The 14,375-nt window shown below is 39.0% G+C and overlaps 1 protein-coding gene across 3 annotated transcripts in view; it reads left to right on the top strand.

Annotated features, from left to right (window-relative positions):
- Window positions 1–14,375, top strand: part of CHM (CHM Rab escort protein) — a 244,222-nt gene that overhangs the window by 25,966 nt on the left and 203,881 nt on the right. The window lies entirely within an intron of this gene.

Below are 14,375 nucleotides of genomic sequence, written 5' to 3'. Positions count from 1 at the left end.
TGACCTACAACATTATCTTAGTTTCAGGTGTATGACATAATGATTAGAAACTTTTATGCATTGGGAAGTATCCCCACAATAAGTCTAGTTACTATCTGTTACCAAAATTAAGACATTATATTTTCTTGTGATGGGAACTTTTAAGATTTACTTTCTTAGTCTTTGAAATTTGCAATACAGCATTACTGATTATAGTTATCATGCTGTACATTACATCCCCATGACTTATTTTATAATTGGAAGTTTGTGCCTCTTGATTCCCTTATTTTACACCCCTCCCCAAACTTCCACCCCTCAGCAACCAATAATCTTTTTTCTTGCCTAATTCCTCTGGCTAGGACTTCAATACTATGTTGAATAAAAGTGGCAATAGTGAACATTCTTGTCTTGTTCTTGATGTTAAAGGACAAGATTTTAGGTTTTCACCTGAGTATGATTTTTGCTGTGGGCTTGTCACATAAGACCTTTGTTGTTTTGAGGTATATTCCGTATATATCCAACTTGTTGGGAGTTCTGTAATCATAAATGGAGGTTGATTTCACCAAATAATTTTTCTACAACTTTTGAGATATTTATATTTTTATGTTTCATAATGTTAATAAGTGTGTCATTTTAATTGATTTGTGGATGTTGAACCATCCTTATACTTCTGGAAGTCCCACTTGATCATGGTATACTACCATGTTAATGTATTGTTGAATTTGGTTTGCTCTTATTTTGTTGAGCATTTTTGTGTCTATGTTCATCAGGAATACTGGTCTATAATTTCTTTTTTCTTCTCTCTTCTCTTTGCTTCTCATGGTAGATCTTTGACTGATTTTGGTATAAGGGTGATTGTGATCTCATAAAATGAGTTTGGCAGCTTTCTCCTATTTAAGTTTTTGGAAGAGTTGGAGAATGATAGGTGTTCTCTTTGAATTTTGGTAGGATTTATCTGTGAAGTCATCTGTTTTGGGGGTTTTGTTTGTTGGGAGTTTTTTTATTTTAATCTGATTCAATCTCTTTATTAGAAATTGATTTGTTCATGGGATGTCTGGGTGGCTCAGTGGTTGAGTGTCTGCCTTTGGCTCAGGGCGTGATCCCGGAACCTGGGGATCCAGTCCTGCATTAGGGCTCCCTGAGAGGATCCTGCTTCTCCCTCTGCCTGTGTCTGCCTCTCTCTCTATAGCTCATGAATAAATAAAATCTTAAAAAGAAAGAAATTAGCCTATTCAGATTTCCTATTTATTTATGGTTCAGTTTTGGAAGATTGTAAGTTTCTAGGAATTTATCCATTTATTCTATGTTGTCCAATATCTTAACTTTTATAGCAGTTTCATATATGTAGTGGTATATAATTTTTCTTAGTAGTTTCTTATCCTTTTTATTTCTGTGGTATCTAGGTGTAACTTCTCTTCCACTCCTGATTTAATTTATTTGAGCTTACTTTTTTTCCTTAGTGAATCTTGCTAAATGTTTGTCAGTTTTGTTTATCTTTTTAAAGAACCTGCTCTGTTTCACTTATCTTTTCTGTTGTCCTTATAGTTTCTATTTCATTTATTTCTGCTCTGATCTTTTTATTTTTTAAAAAAGATTTTATTTATTCATGAGAGAGACAGAGAGAGGCAGAGACATAGGCAGAGGGAGAAGCAGGCTCCCTGTGGGGAGCCCAATTTGGGACTCGATCCTAAAACTCTGTGATTTTGTCCTGAGCTGAAGGCAGGTGTTCAACCGCTGAGCCACCCAGGCGTCCCCCTGCTTTGATCTTTATTATTTTCGTCTTTCTACTAACTTTGAGCTTTTTTTTTTTTTCTAGTTCCTTTAGTTGCAATGTTAGATTGTTCGAGATTTTTCTTGTTCCTTTAGGTAGGCCTATATCTGTATAAATTTTTTTCCTGGAACAGCTTGCTACAACCCATAGATTTTGGTATATTTCTATTTTCATTTGTCTCAATGTATTCTTTTTTTTTTTTTACTATTTTTAAAATTTAAATTCAATTTAATTAACATGTAGTGTATTATCAGTTTCAGAGGTAGAATTTAATGATTCATTAGTTGCATAACACCCAAGTGCTCATTCCATCAAGTGCCATTCTTAATGCTCATCACCCAGTTACCCCATCCCCACACCCATCTCCCCTACAGCAACCCTCTGTTTGTTTCCTATAGTTAAGAGTCTCTTATGGCTTGTCTCCTTCTCTGTTTTCTTCCTATTTTTCCTTCCTTCTCCTGTATTTATCTGTTTTGTTTCTTAAATTCCACATTTGAGTGAAATCCCATGATATTTGTCTTTCTCAGACTTACTTGGTTGAGTATAATAACCTCTAGTTATAACCACATCATTGCAAATGGCAAGATTCATTCTTTTTGATGGCTGAGTAATATTGCCATTGTATATATGTACCACCTGTTAATTATCCATTCATCTATTGATGGACATCTGGTCTCTTTCCATATTTTGGCTACTGTGGTGAACAATGCTGTCATAAACTTTGGGGTGCATGTGTGCCTTCAAATAACTGTTTGTATCCTTTGGATAAATACCTAATAGTATAGTTGCGGGGTTGTAGGGTAGTTCTAGTTTTAACTTTAGTATGGAGAGAGTAACTTCCATACTCTGGTCTTCCAGAATGGCTGCACCAGTTCACATTCCCACCAACAGTGTAAGATGGTTCCCCTTTTTCTGCATCCTCTCCAACATTTGTTGTTCCCTGAGTTATAAATTTTAGCCATTCTGACTGATATAAGATGGTATCTCATTGTGGTTTTTTTTTTTTTCTGCATAATCTCCCTTTTATATCATGTCAGTATTAGATGCTAAAGGCAGGCAAAATGCAAAGTTGTTTTTTTTTAATAATTTATTTTTTATTGGTGTTCAATTTGCCAACATACAGAATAACATCCAGTGCTCATCCCGTCAAGTGCCCCCCTCAGTGCCTGTCACCCATTCACCCCCATCCCCCGCCGTCCTCCCCTTCCACCACCCCTAGTTCGTTTCCCAGAGTTAGGAGTCTTCATGTTCTGTCTCCCTTTCTGATATTTCCCACACATTTCTTCTCCCTTCCCTTATATTCCCTTTCACTATTATTTATATTCCCAAAATGAATGAGAACATACAATGTTTGTCCTTCTCCGATTGACTTACTTCACTCAGCATAATATCCTCCAGTTCCATCCACGTTGAAGCAAATGGTGGGTATTTGTCATTTCTAATTGCTGAGTAATATTCCATTATATACAGAGACCACATCTTCTTTATCCATTCGTCTTTCGATGGACACCGAGGCTCCTTCCACAGTTTGGCTATTGTGGCCATTGCTGCTAGAAACATCGGGGTGCAGGTGTCCCGGCGTTTCATTGCATCTGTATCTTTGGGGTAAATCCCCAACAGTGCAATTGCTGGGTCCTAGGGCAGGTCTATTTTTACCTCTTTGAGGAACCTCCACACAGTTTTCCAGAGTGGCTGCACCAGTTCACATTCCCACCAACAGTGTAAGAGGGTTCCCTTTTCTCTGCATCCTCTCCAACATTTGTGGTTTCCTGCCTTGTTAATTTTCCCCATTCTCACTGGTGTAAGGCGGTATCTCATTGTGGTTTTGATTTGTATTTCCCTGATGGCAAGTGATGCAGAGCATTTTCTCATGTGCATGTTGGCCATGTCTATGTCTTCCTCTGTGAGATTTCTGTTCAAGTCTTTTGCCCATTTCAGGATTGGATTGTTTGTTTCTTTGGTGCTGAGTTTAAAAAGTTCTTTATGAATCTTGGAAACTAGCCCTTTATCTGACACGTCATTTGCAAATATCTTCTCCCATTCTGTAGGTTGTCTTTTAGTTTTGTTGACTGTATCCTTTGCTGTGCAAAACCTTCTTGTCTTGATGAAGTCCCAATAGTTCATTTTTGCTTTTGTTTCTTTTGCCTTTGTGGATGTATCTTGCAAGAAATTACTGTGGCTGAGTTCAAAAAGGGTGTTGCCTGTGTTCTCCTCTAGGATTTTGATGGAATCTTGTCTCACATTTAGATCTTTCATCCATTTTGAGTTTATCTTTGTGTATGGTGAAAGAGAGTGGTCTAGTTTCATTCTTCTGCATGTGGATGTCCAATTTTCCCAGCACCATTTATTAAAGAGATGGTCTTTCTTTCAGTGGATAGGCTTTCCTCCTTTATCGAATATTAGTTGACCATAAAGTTGAGGGTCCACTTCTGGGTTCTCTTTTCTGTTCCATTGATCTATGTGTCTGTTTTTGTGCCAGTACCATACTGTCTTGATGACCACAGCTTTGTAGAAAACCTGAAATCTGGCATTGTGACGCCCCCAGCTATGGTTTTCTTTTTTAAAATTGCCCTGGCTATTCGGTGTCTTTTCTGATTCCACACAAATCTTAAAATAATTTGTTCTAACTCTCTGAAGAAAGTCCATGGTATTTTGATAGGGATTGCATTAAACGTGTATATTGCCCTGGGTAACTTTGACATTTTCACAATATTAATTCTGCCAATCCGTGAGCATGGAATATTTTTCCATCTCTTTGTGTCTTCCTCAATTTCTTTCAGAAGTGTTGTATAGTTTTTAGGGTATAGATCCTTTACCTCTTTGGTTAGGTTTATTCCTAGGTATCTTATGCTTTTGGGTGCAATTGTCAATGGGATCGATTCCTTAATTTCTCTTTCTTCAGTCTCATTGTTAGTGTATAGAAATGCCACTGATTTCTGGGCATTGATTTTGTATCCTGCCACGCTGCCAAATTGCTGTATGAGTTCTAGCAATCTTGGGGTGGAGGCTTTTGGGTTTTCTATGTAGAGTATCATGTCATTGGCGAAGAGGGAGAGTTTGACTTCTTCTTTGCCAATTTGAATGCCTTTAATGTCTTTTTCTTGTCTGATTGCTGAGGCTAGGAATTCTAGTACTCTGTTGAATAGCAGTGGTGAGAGTGGACTTACCTGTCTAGTTCCTGATCTTAGGGGAAAGGCTCCCAGTGCTTCCCCATTGAGAATGATATTTGCTGTGGGCTTTTCGTAGATGGCTTTTAAGATGTTGAGGAATGTTCCCTCTATACCTACACTCTGAAGAGTTTTGATCAGGAATGGATACTGTATTTTGTCAAATGCTTTCTCTGCATCTAATGAGAGGATCATATGGGTTCTTGGATTTTCTCTTGCTGATATGATGAATCACATTGATTGTTTTACGAGTGTTGAACCAGCCTTGTGTCCCAGGGATAAATCCTATTTGGTCATGGTGAATAATTTCCTAATGTATTGTTGGATCCTATTGGCTAGTATCTTGTTGAGAATTTTTGCATCCATGTTCATCAGGGATATTGGTCTGTAATTCTCCTTTTTGTGGGGTCTTTGTCTGGTTTTGGAATTAAGCTGATGCTGGCCTCATAGAACGAGTTTGGAAGTACTCCATCTCTTTCTATCTTTCCAAGCAGCTTTAGTAGAATAGGTATGGTTTCTTCTTTAAACGTTTGATAGAATTCCTCTGGGAAGCCATCTGGCCCTGGACTTTTGAGTCTTGGAAGGTTTTTGATGACTGCTTGAATTTCCTCCCTGGTTATTGGCCTGTTCAGGTTTTCTATTTCTTCCTGTTCCAGTTTTGGTAGTTTGTGGTTTTCCACGAATGCGTCCATTTATTCTAGATTACCTAATTTATTGACATATAGCAGCTCATACTATGTTTTTTAAATCGTTTGTATTTTCCTTGGTGTTGGTAGTGATCTCTCCTTTCTCATTCATGATTTTATTAATTTGAGTCTTCTCTCTCTTCTTTTAAGGAAGGCTGGCTAATGGTTTATCTGTCTTATTATTTCTTTCAAAGAACCAACTCCTGGTTCTGTTTATCTGTTCCAGAGTTCATCTGGTCTCGATTTCTTTGAGTTCTGCTCAATCTTAATTAACTCTTTTCTTCTCCTGGGTGTAGGATCTATTTGCTGTTTTTTCTCTAGCTCCTTTATGTGTAAGGTTAGCTTTTGTATTTGAGTTCTTTCCAGTTTTTGGATGGTTGCTTGTATTGCGATATATTTCTCCCTCATGACTGCTTTTGCTGCATCCCAAAGATTTTGAAGGGTTGTATCTTCATTCTCCGTAGTTTCCATGAATCTTTTTAATTCTGCTTAATTTCCTGGTTGACCCTTTCATCTTTTAGCAGGATGGTCCTTAACCTCCACGTGTTTGAGGTCCTTCAAACTTCTTGTGATTTAGTTCTAATTTCAAGGCATTATGGTCTGAGAATATGCAGGGGACAATCCCAGTCTTTTGGTATTGGTTAAGACCTGATTTGTGACCCAGTATGTGGTCTATTCTGGAGAAAGTTCCATGTGCACTTGAGAAGAATATGTATTCAGTTGAGTTTGGATGTAAAGTTCTGTAGATGTCTGTGAAATCCATCCGGTCAAGTGTATCATTTAAAGCTCTCGTTTCTTTGGAGATGCTGTGTTTAGAAGATCTATCGAGTGTAGAAAGTGCTAGATTGAAGTCACCAAGTGTAAGTGTATTATTATCTATGTATTTCTTCACTTTTGTTATTAATTGATTGATGTATTTGGCAGCTCCCACATTCGGGGCATATATATTGATGATTGTTAAGTTCTCTTGTTGGATAGATCCTTTCAATATGATATAGTGTCCCTCTTCATCTCTCACTACAGTCTTCGGGGTAAATTTTAGTTTATCTGATAGAGGGATGACTATCCCTGCTTCTTTTGAGGATCATTTGAATGGTAAATGGTTCTCCAACCTTTTATCTTTAGGCTGTAGGTGTCCTTTTGTCTAAAATGAGTCTCTTGTAGACAGCAAATAGATGGGTCCTGCTTTTTTATCCAGTCTGACACCCTGCGCCTTTTGATGGGGTCATTAAGCCCATTCACGTTCAGAGTTACTATTGAGAGATATGAGTTTAGTGTCATCATGATATCTATTCAGTCCTTGTTTTTGTGGATTGTTCCACTGAACTTCTTCTTAAAGGGGAATTTTAAGAGTCCCGCTTAAAATTTCTTGCAGAGCTGGTTTGGAGGTCACATATTCTTTTAGTTGCTGCCTGTCTTGGAAGCTCTTTATCTCTCCTTCCATTTTGAATGAGAGCCTTGCTGGATAAAGTATTCTTGGTTGCATGTTCTTCTCATTTAGGACCCTGAATATATCCTGCCAGCCGTTTCTGGCCTGCCAGGTCTCTGTGGAGAGGTCTGCTGTTACCCTAATACTCCTGCCCATAAAAGTCAGGGATTTCTTGTCTCTTGCTGCTTTAAGGATCTTCTCTTTATCTTTGGAATTTGCAAGCTTCACTATTAAATGTCGAGGTGTTGAACGGTTTTTATTGATTTTAGGGGGGAACTCTCTATTTCCTGGATCTGAATGCCTGTTCCCTTCCCAGATTAGGAAAGTTTTCAGCTAGGATTCGTTCAAATACATATTCTGGACCTCTGTCCCTTTCGTAGCCCTCAGGAACCCCAATTAAATGTAGGTTTTTCTTCCTCAGGCTGTCGTTCATTTCCCTTAATCTATCCTCATGGTCTTTTAATTGTTTGTCTCTTTTTTCCTCAGTTTCCCTCTTTGCCATCAACTTTTCTTCTTTGTCATTCATTCGTTCTTCCGCTTCGTTAACCCTCGTTGTTCGGACTTCTTGTTTGGATTGCATCTCATTCAATTGATTTTTAATTTCTGCCTGATTAGCTCTAAATTCTGCAGTCATGAAGTCTCTTGAGTCCTTTATGCTTTTTTCTAGAGCCATCAGTAGCTGTATAATAGTGCTTTTCTTTTTTTTTTTTAATTTTATTTATTTATTTACGTTAGTCACAGAGAGAGAGAGAGAGGCAGAGACACAGAGAGAGAAGCAGGCTCCATGCACCGGGAGCCCGACTTGGGATTCGATCCCGGGTCTCCAGGATCGCGCCCTGAGCCAAAGGCAGGCGCCAAACCGCTGCACCACCCAGGGATCCCTAATAGTGCTTTTCAATTGGGTTTCTGACATTGAAGTGTAATCCAGATTCTGTAATTCTGTGGGAGAGAGGACCGTTTCTGATTCTTTCTTTTGAGGTGAGGTTTTCCTTCTAGTCATTTTGCTCCGTGCAGAGTGGCCAAAAACAAGTTGTATTGGGAAAAGGAGAAAAAGAAAGGAGAGAAAGAAGGAAAGAAAAGAAAAAGAAAAAAGAAAAGAAGAAAAAAGAAAAAAGGAAGAAAAAGAGAAAGAAAAAGAAAGGGAAGAAAAGGGGTGGGGGAAGCAAACAAATCAAAAAGGAAAAAAAAAAAAAAAACAAAAACACGGAGGAGTATCTTCTGATTCTGTATACTTTAAGTCCCTTGACTTCCCCTGGAACCGGTCCGTCTAGCTGGTCTCCTGGGGGAGGGGCCTGTTGTGCTGATTTTCAGGTGTTAGCACTTGGGGGAGCTGTTCTGCCCCCTGCCTGGTTCTGGGCTCAGTGGGGGTTGTTTACCCCGTGAGGCCCCAGGAGGAACAACCTCAGTGGTGTGGCCAGCTCTGGATCCCTGGATTCAGCTCCCGTAGTAACTATGGAGCTCTCAGTCTGCAGCGGCCTGGATGCTCCGGGGGCGGGGCCACTGATCTGGTCAGCTTGGGCAGGAGTGTCCTTGCTGTCCTGTGCCCTCCCGGCCTCTGCCTGTGGGGGCGGGGGAGGTCGGATCCTGGGCTGTGTCCCGGATCCCAGATGACACTGTGGTCAGACCGCACAGCCGCCTCTGTGCTTCTCCGGGGAGCCGCCCCCCCCGAGTCCCTCCGAGCTGCTCCTGGAGCCGTGCAGCCCCCTCTGCACGGAGCCTCTTCCTCTGCAGGAGCCGCCTCTGAGCTCCTCCAGGGACACGCAGCCCCCTCTTGGGGAGCTGCAGCCCGAGCCCCTCGGATCTGCTCCTGGGTCAATGCGTGCGTGCCCTGCAGCCCTTTAGGGAGCTTGGTGCACTTTTCCTGGGGCGAAGGTGTCTGTTAGTGTCCCAGGAAGCCTGAGGGTATCCCCGCCCTCCTGGCGTCCTGCTCTAACTCCCTGTGAGTGCCTTTCGGCCCGGGAAGATTGGTGAAGCTCCTGCTTTTCTGGGACAGTGCTTTCCTGTCCTGGGGGCACTCACCCCGGCCTTAGCCTGGCTCCTTGCTGGGCCCCTCCCCCTTGGATGCCTTTTGTTTCTTTATCTCCCCCCCCCCCCCCCCCCCCGTCTTCCTACCTTGATAGAAGTGCGACCTCTTCTCACTGTAGCATTCCAGCTGTTCTCTCTTTAAATCTCAGGACGAATTCGTCGATTTTCAGGATGATTTGAAGGTTATCTAGGTAATTTGATGGGGACAGGTGATTTGGGGACCCTACTCTTCCGCCATCTTGCCCCTCCTCCCCTCATTGTTGTTTTGGTTTGTATTTCTATGATGCTGAATGATGTTGAGCATTTTTTTCATGTGTCTGTTGGCCATTTGTATGTCTTCTTTGGAGAAGTATCTGTTCATGTCTTTTGCCCATTTCTTGACTGGCTTGTTTTTTGGATGTTGAGTTTGATAACTTTTTTATAGATCTTGGATACTAGCCCTGTATCTGATAAGACCGTTGCAAATATCTTCTCCCATTCTGTAGGTTGCCTTTTTGTTTTGTTGATTGTTTCCTTTGCTGTGCAAAAGTTTTTATCTTGATGAAGTCCCAGTAGTTCATTTTTGCTTTCGTTTCCCTTGCTTTTGAAGACTTGTCTAGCAAGAAGTTGCTGTGGCCAAGGTCAGAGGGTGATGCCTGTTTTCTCCTCTAGGGTTTTGATGGTTTCCTATCTGAAATTTAGCTCTTTCATCCATTTTGAGTTTGTTTTTGTGTATATTGTAAGAAAGTGGCCCAGTTTCTTTCTTTTGCATGTGGCTATCCAATTTTCCCAGTACCATTTCTTGAAGAGACTGTTTTTTTTCCATTGTACATTCTTTGTTGAAGATTATTTGACCATATAGTTTTGGGTCCATTTCTGGGTTCTTTATTCTGTTCCACTGATCTATGTGTCTGTTTTGTGCCAATACCATACTGTCTTAATGATTATAGCTTTCTTTGTAATAGAGTTTGAAGTCCAGCATTGTGATACTGCCAGCTTTGGTTTTCGTTTTCAACATTCCTTTGGCTGTTTGAGGTCATTTCTGGTTCCATGTAAATTTTAGAGTTGTTCCAGCTCTATGAAAAATGTTGATGGTATTTGGTAGGGGTTGAATTGATGTGTGGATTGCTTTGGGTAGCATAGACATTTTAACAATATATGTTCTTCCAGTCCATGAGCATGGAATGTTTTTCTATTTCTTTATGTCTTCCTCAATGTCTTTCATAAGTGTTCTATAGTTTTTGGCATATAGATCCTTTGCCTTTTTGGTTAGGTTCATTCCTAGGTATCTTTAAGTTTTTTGTTGCAATTGTAAATGGGATTGATTCCTTGATTTAGTTTTCTTCTGCCTCTCAGTGTATTCTTTTTTAAAGATTTTATTTTTTTAAAGTAACCTCTACACTCAATGTGGGATTTGAACCCACAACCCTGAGGTCAATTGTCATATGCTTCACCAACTGAGCCAGCCAGGTGCCTCATGTCTCAGTGTATTTTTTGACATCCTCATTGACCCATTGGTTGTTCAGTAGTATGTTGTTTAATCTCCACATATTCATGATTTTTTTTCCCAGCTTTCTTCTTGTGATTCATAGTTTTATATTTTTGTGGCTGGAAAAGATGTTTGATATAATTTTAGTCTTAAATTTATTGAGACTTGTGGCTTAATATGTGATCTGTTTTGCAAAACATTCCACATGCACTTGAGAATTGCTGCTTTGGAATGAATGCATGTTCTATATATGTCATTTAAGTCCACTTTGTCTAATGTGTTAGAGAAGGCCAGTGTTTCCTTCTTGATTTTCTGTGTGGATGATCTATCCATTGGTGTATGTGGGGTGTTAGTCCCTCACTATTATTGTATTGCTGCCATTATTTCCTTTACGTCTGCTAATATTTGCTTTGTATCTTTTGGTGCTCTTATGGTGGGTGCATATATAATTTCTTGCTGGATTGACACCTTTATCATTATGTAGTATCCCTCTTGGTCTTTTATTACATTCTTTGTTTTAAAGTCTATTTTTTAAAATAAGATGAAATCAGAGAGGGAGACAAATCATATGAGACTCTTAATTATAGGAAACAAACAGGGTTGCTGGAGGAGAATGGGTTGGGGGAATGGGGTAGCTGGGAGATAGACATTAAGGATGACACATGATGTAATGAGCACTGGGTATTCTATAAGATTGATGAGTTACTGACCTTTACTTCTGAAACTAATATGTATTAATTAATTGAATTTAAATAAACAAGTAATAACAGGGCAACAAAATAACAGATAAACCATAAGAGACTCTTAACTATAGGAAACAAAGGGTTGTTGGAGGGGAGGTGGTTGGGCAGATGGGCTAACTGGATAATGGGCATTAAGGAGGGCATGTGATGTAATGAGCACTGGGTGTTATATACAAGTGATGAATTACTGAACTCTGCATTTGAAACTAATACACTATATGTTAGCTAATTGAATTTAAATAAAAAAGTAAATTAAAAAATAAAAAAATTGTGTGATATAAGTATAGCTATAGCATCATTTTGTTTCCATTTGCATGCAATATACTTTATTAATGTAATTTATTACTTCACTTTCAGTCTTTGTCCTTCCTTGTGAAATGAGTCTGTTTTATGCAGTATGTAGATCATCTTGTGTTTTGTTTTGTTGTTTAAATATTTTATTTATTTATTTGAAATAGAGCACAAGGGAGGGGAGGGGTTAGGGGAGAGGGAGAAGCAGACTCCCCAATGAGCAGGGAGCCCAATGTGGGGCTCAATCCCAGGACCCTGAGATCATGACCAGAGCTGAAGGTAGACGCTTAATCGACTGAGCCACCTAGGCACCCATAGGTGGTTTGTGCTTTTATCCATTCTTCAGGAACTCTTTGTCTTTTGTTAAGAGAATTTAGTCCATTTGTCTTTAAATAATTGTTGATTAGTAAGTAGTTTTTGCTTAGTAGTATGTACATATTGAAAAGCACTGGACTTGTGAGATCCCTTTTTATTGCATGTCCCAGCATCAGGATAGGTAAGGTTTTGGCAAGATTGTGTCTCTACCTCTCCTACTATCTGGCTGCAGTTTTTTTTTTTTTTTTCATTCTTTGTTGTGGAGAAGCATCTAGCTTTCAGATATATTTCAGAAGGAAATGATCCAAATGTAACTATACATTTGGTGTGTACTTGGGAAGAGATGAATTTGAGGATCTTCCTATGTTACCATCTTGCAGAAGTCCTCTACCTTCTATTATTTAGATAAAGGAAAAATCAGTGGTCTCTTGTAGGGGTGGGAGAAAATGTATATGAGATATTAAAGAATCAAGTGTTGCTGTAGTTTTCACCTTTCCTTTAAAAAAAAAAGTTTTATTTATTTATTCATGAGAGACGCAGAGACATAGGCAGAGGGGGAAGTGGGTTCTCTGCAGGGAGCCCGATGTGGGACTTGATCCCAGATTCCGGAATCATGCCCTGAGCCAAAGGCAAATGCTCAACCACTGAGAGCCACCCAGGCATCTCTAGTTTTCTCCTTTCCATATTCTCTCATGTTAAAGAGATCTCAAGATGTCTGTGGCACTAACTTATGAGTGAAAGTAATTTTAATTACCTTAACCTAATCTAGCATTCTACATGTTGTATACTATTAAGAGATGATGTGATATAATAATGATAGCTAACATTTATGGAATATTTGGTTGGTACTGTGTTAAGTAGTTTATAAATATTGTTATTTAATTCTTAATACTTTTCTCTAAAAGAAGTATAATTTTTCCCCTTTGGGAGATAAGGAAACAAATTAAGAGAATTGAAATAGCTTGTCTAATGTCACATGTCTGTTAGGGGAAGAACCAGGATTTAAACCCAGGTCCATTTGAAAACAAAGCCTGTGCTTTTTCTCCAAGATAAGCTGTAGGATTGGAAAATAGATGCAAATACTGGACTTGATGGTCAAAAGACCTAATTCACATAGTGACTCTGACAATGATTAGTTATATCAAGTTGTTTTCGTCAGTAAGATGTGGCTAGTGTACAACTTAACCTTGAAGAGTCACTGCGGGGGCCCAGTAGGATGTACATGGAGGCGGGTAAAAGATAATAAAATTAACTTTTCAACATTTAGAGATTCAAGTTAATCAGGGATATTTAATGAATGGAGTTGTCCAGTAAGCTGATGATTCATCTGTAGTTTCAGCCCCAAAGTAGCTGAGTTTGGGGCTTACCAGAGATGCTCAGATGGGATATAGCAATTTGTAAGCCATCAGCAGAGGAGTGATAGTTCAGTCAGTAAAGAATAGATGAGATCACAGTGAAAAACAAGAATTAAGGGCTGTCTGTGTACATTACATACTCATCTACCTAGTTTGGTTGTCTAAAAATGGATTTGAGTGGGTAGACTAGTGTCAGTGACTAATAACTGTCAACATAGGAAGGTCTCTGTCTAGCCCTAATTACTGGGGACTCAGCCTGGAATATTTGATTCTGGGAGACTGATTTGACTGCCAAAGCAACTGAATGTAACCTTATGGGATGCTTTTAAAACCAAGTAAGGGCTGGTCTTCCTCTGTAACATTAGAATTGCATCTGCATAGTCTACCACCAAGGCTCCACCTGTTTGATCTTGGAATGAGTGGATTGTGAGAGGAACTTGGCTTTCTTATATATCGGGTATGTGGAGATTTTAGTAAAGGAGAATTTGTGTAGGGAGTAAATCCAATATATTCTCTTGTTTGTTATTTGTCAACCAGGAAGGTTAAAACGTGTCATGATTCTTTATAGTATTCCAATCAATTTAAATGGAATAGATTCTCTTCTAATGTGCATAGTATATTGTACTCTTTAATAGCAGGTAAATCAATACTAGTAGACATACCACACTATTATTTTCCTACTTTTATCATATACAGAAAGATATTTGCACACATTAAAGTTGAGAAATGCAATAAAATTGGTTGTATTTTAGGTCCTGGAAATGAATAGTCTCTCCAACTCTGGCATTAGAGTAGATGTAGTCGTGAAATATTTTCCCATTTTTATTGTCCAGATGAATTGGAGAAGCAGAACAAAAATTAGACTTCATTCTGTCTAATGTCTGTAAACAGATTCATTGCCTTTAGTTAGAATAAATTAGATTCTGGGATATTTATTATATGCTTACATTTATGAATTTAAAGATTATAAAGGACAGTGCATATAGTGGAAAGAGTAGACTTTGGGGTCTGATATGCCCTGGGCTTAAATCCAGGCCATTTCCTAGCTGAGTGAGTTAAGTAAGATGCTGAACTTCTTAATTGTTGTTGTTGTTTTCCTTCCTAATTGCAAAATGTGGATAATTATAGCACGAAATCTCTCAGGAT

Source organism: Canis lupus, chromosome X (genome assembly GCF_003254725.2).
Source record: "Canis lupus dingo isolate Sandy chromosome X, ASM325472v2, whole genome shotgun sequence".
Lineage (NCBI taxonomy): Eukaryota > Metazoa > Chordata > Mammalia > Carnivora > Canidae > Canis > Canis lupus.
The sequence above is the reverse complement of the archived record's forward strand: the minus strand, read 5'-3'. Positions and strand labels throughout refer to the sequence as shown.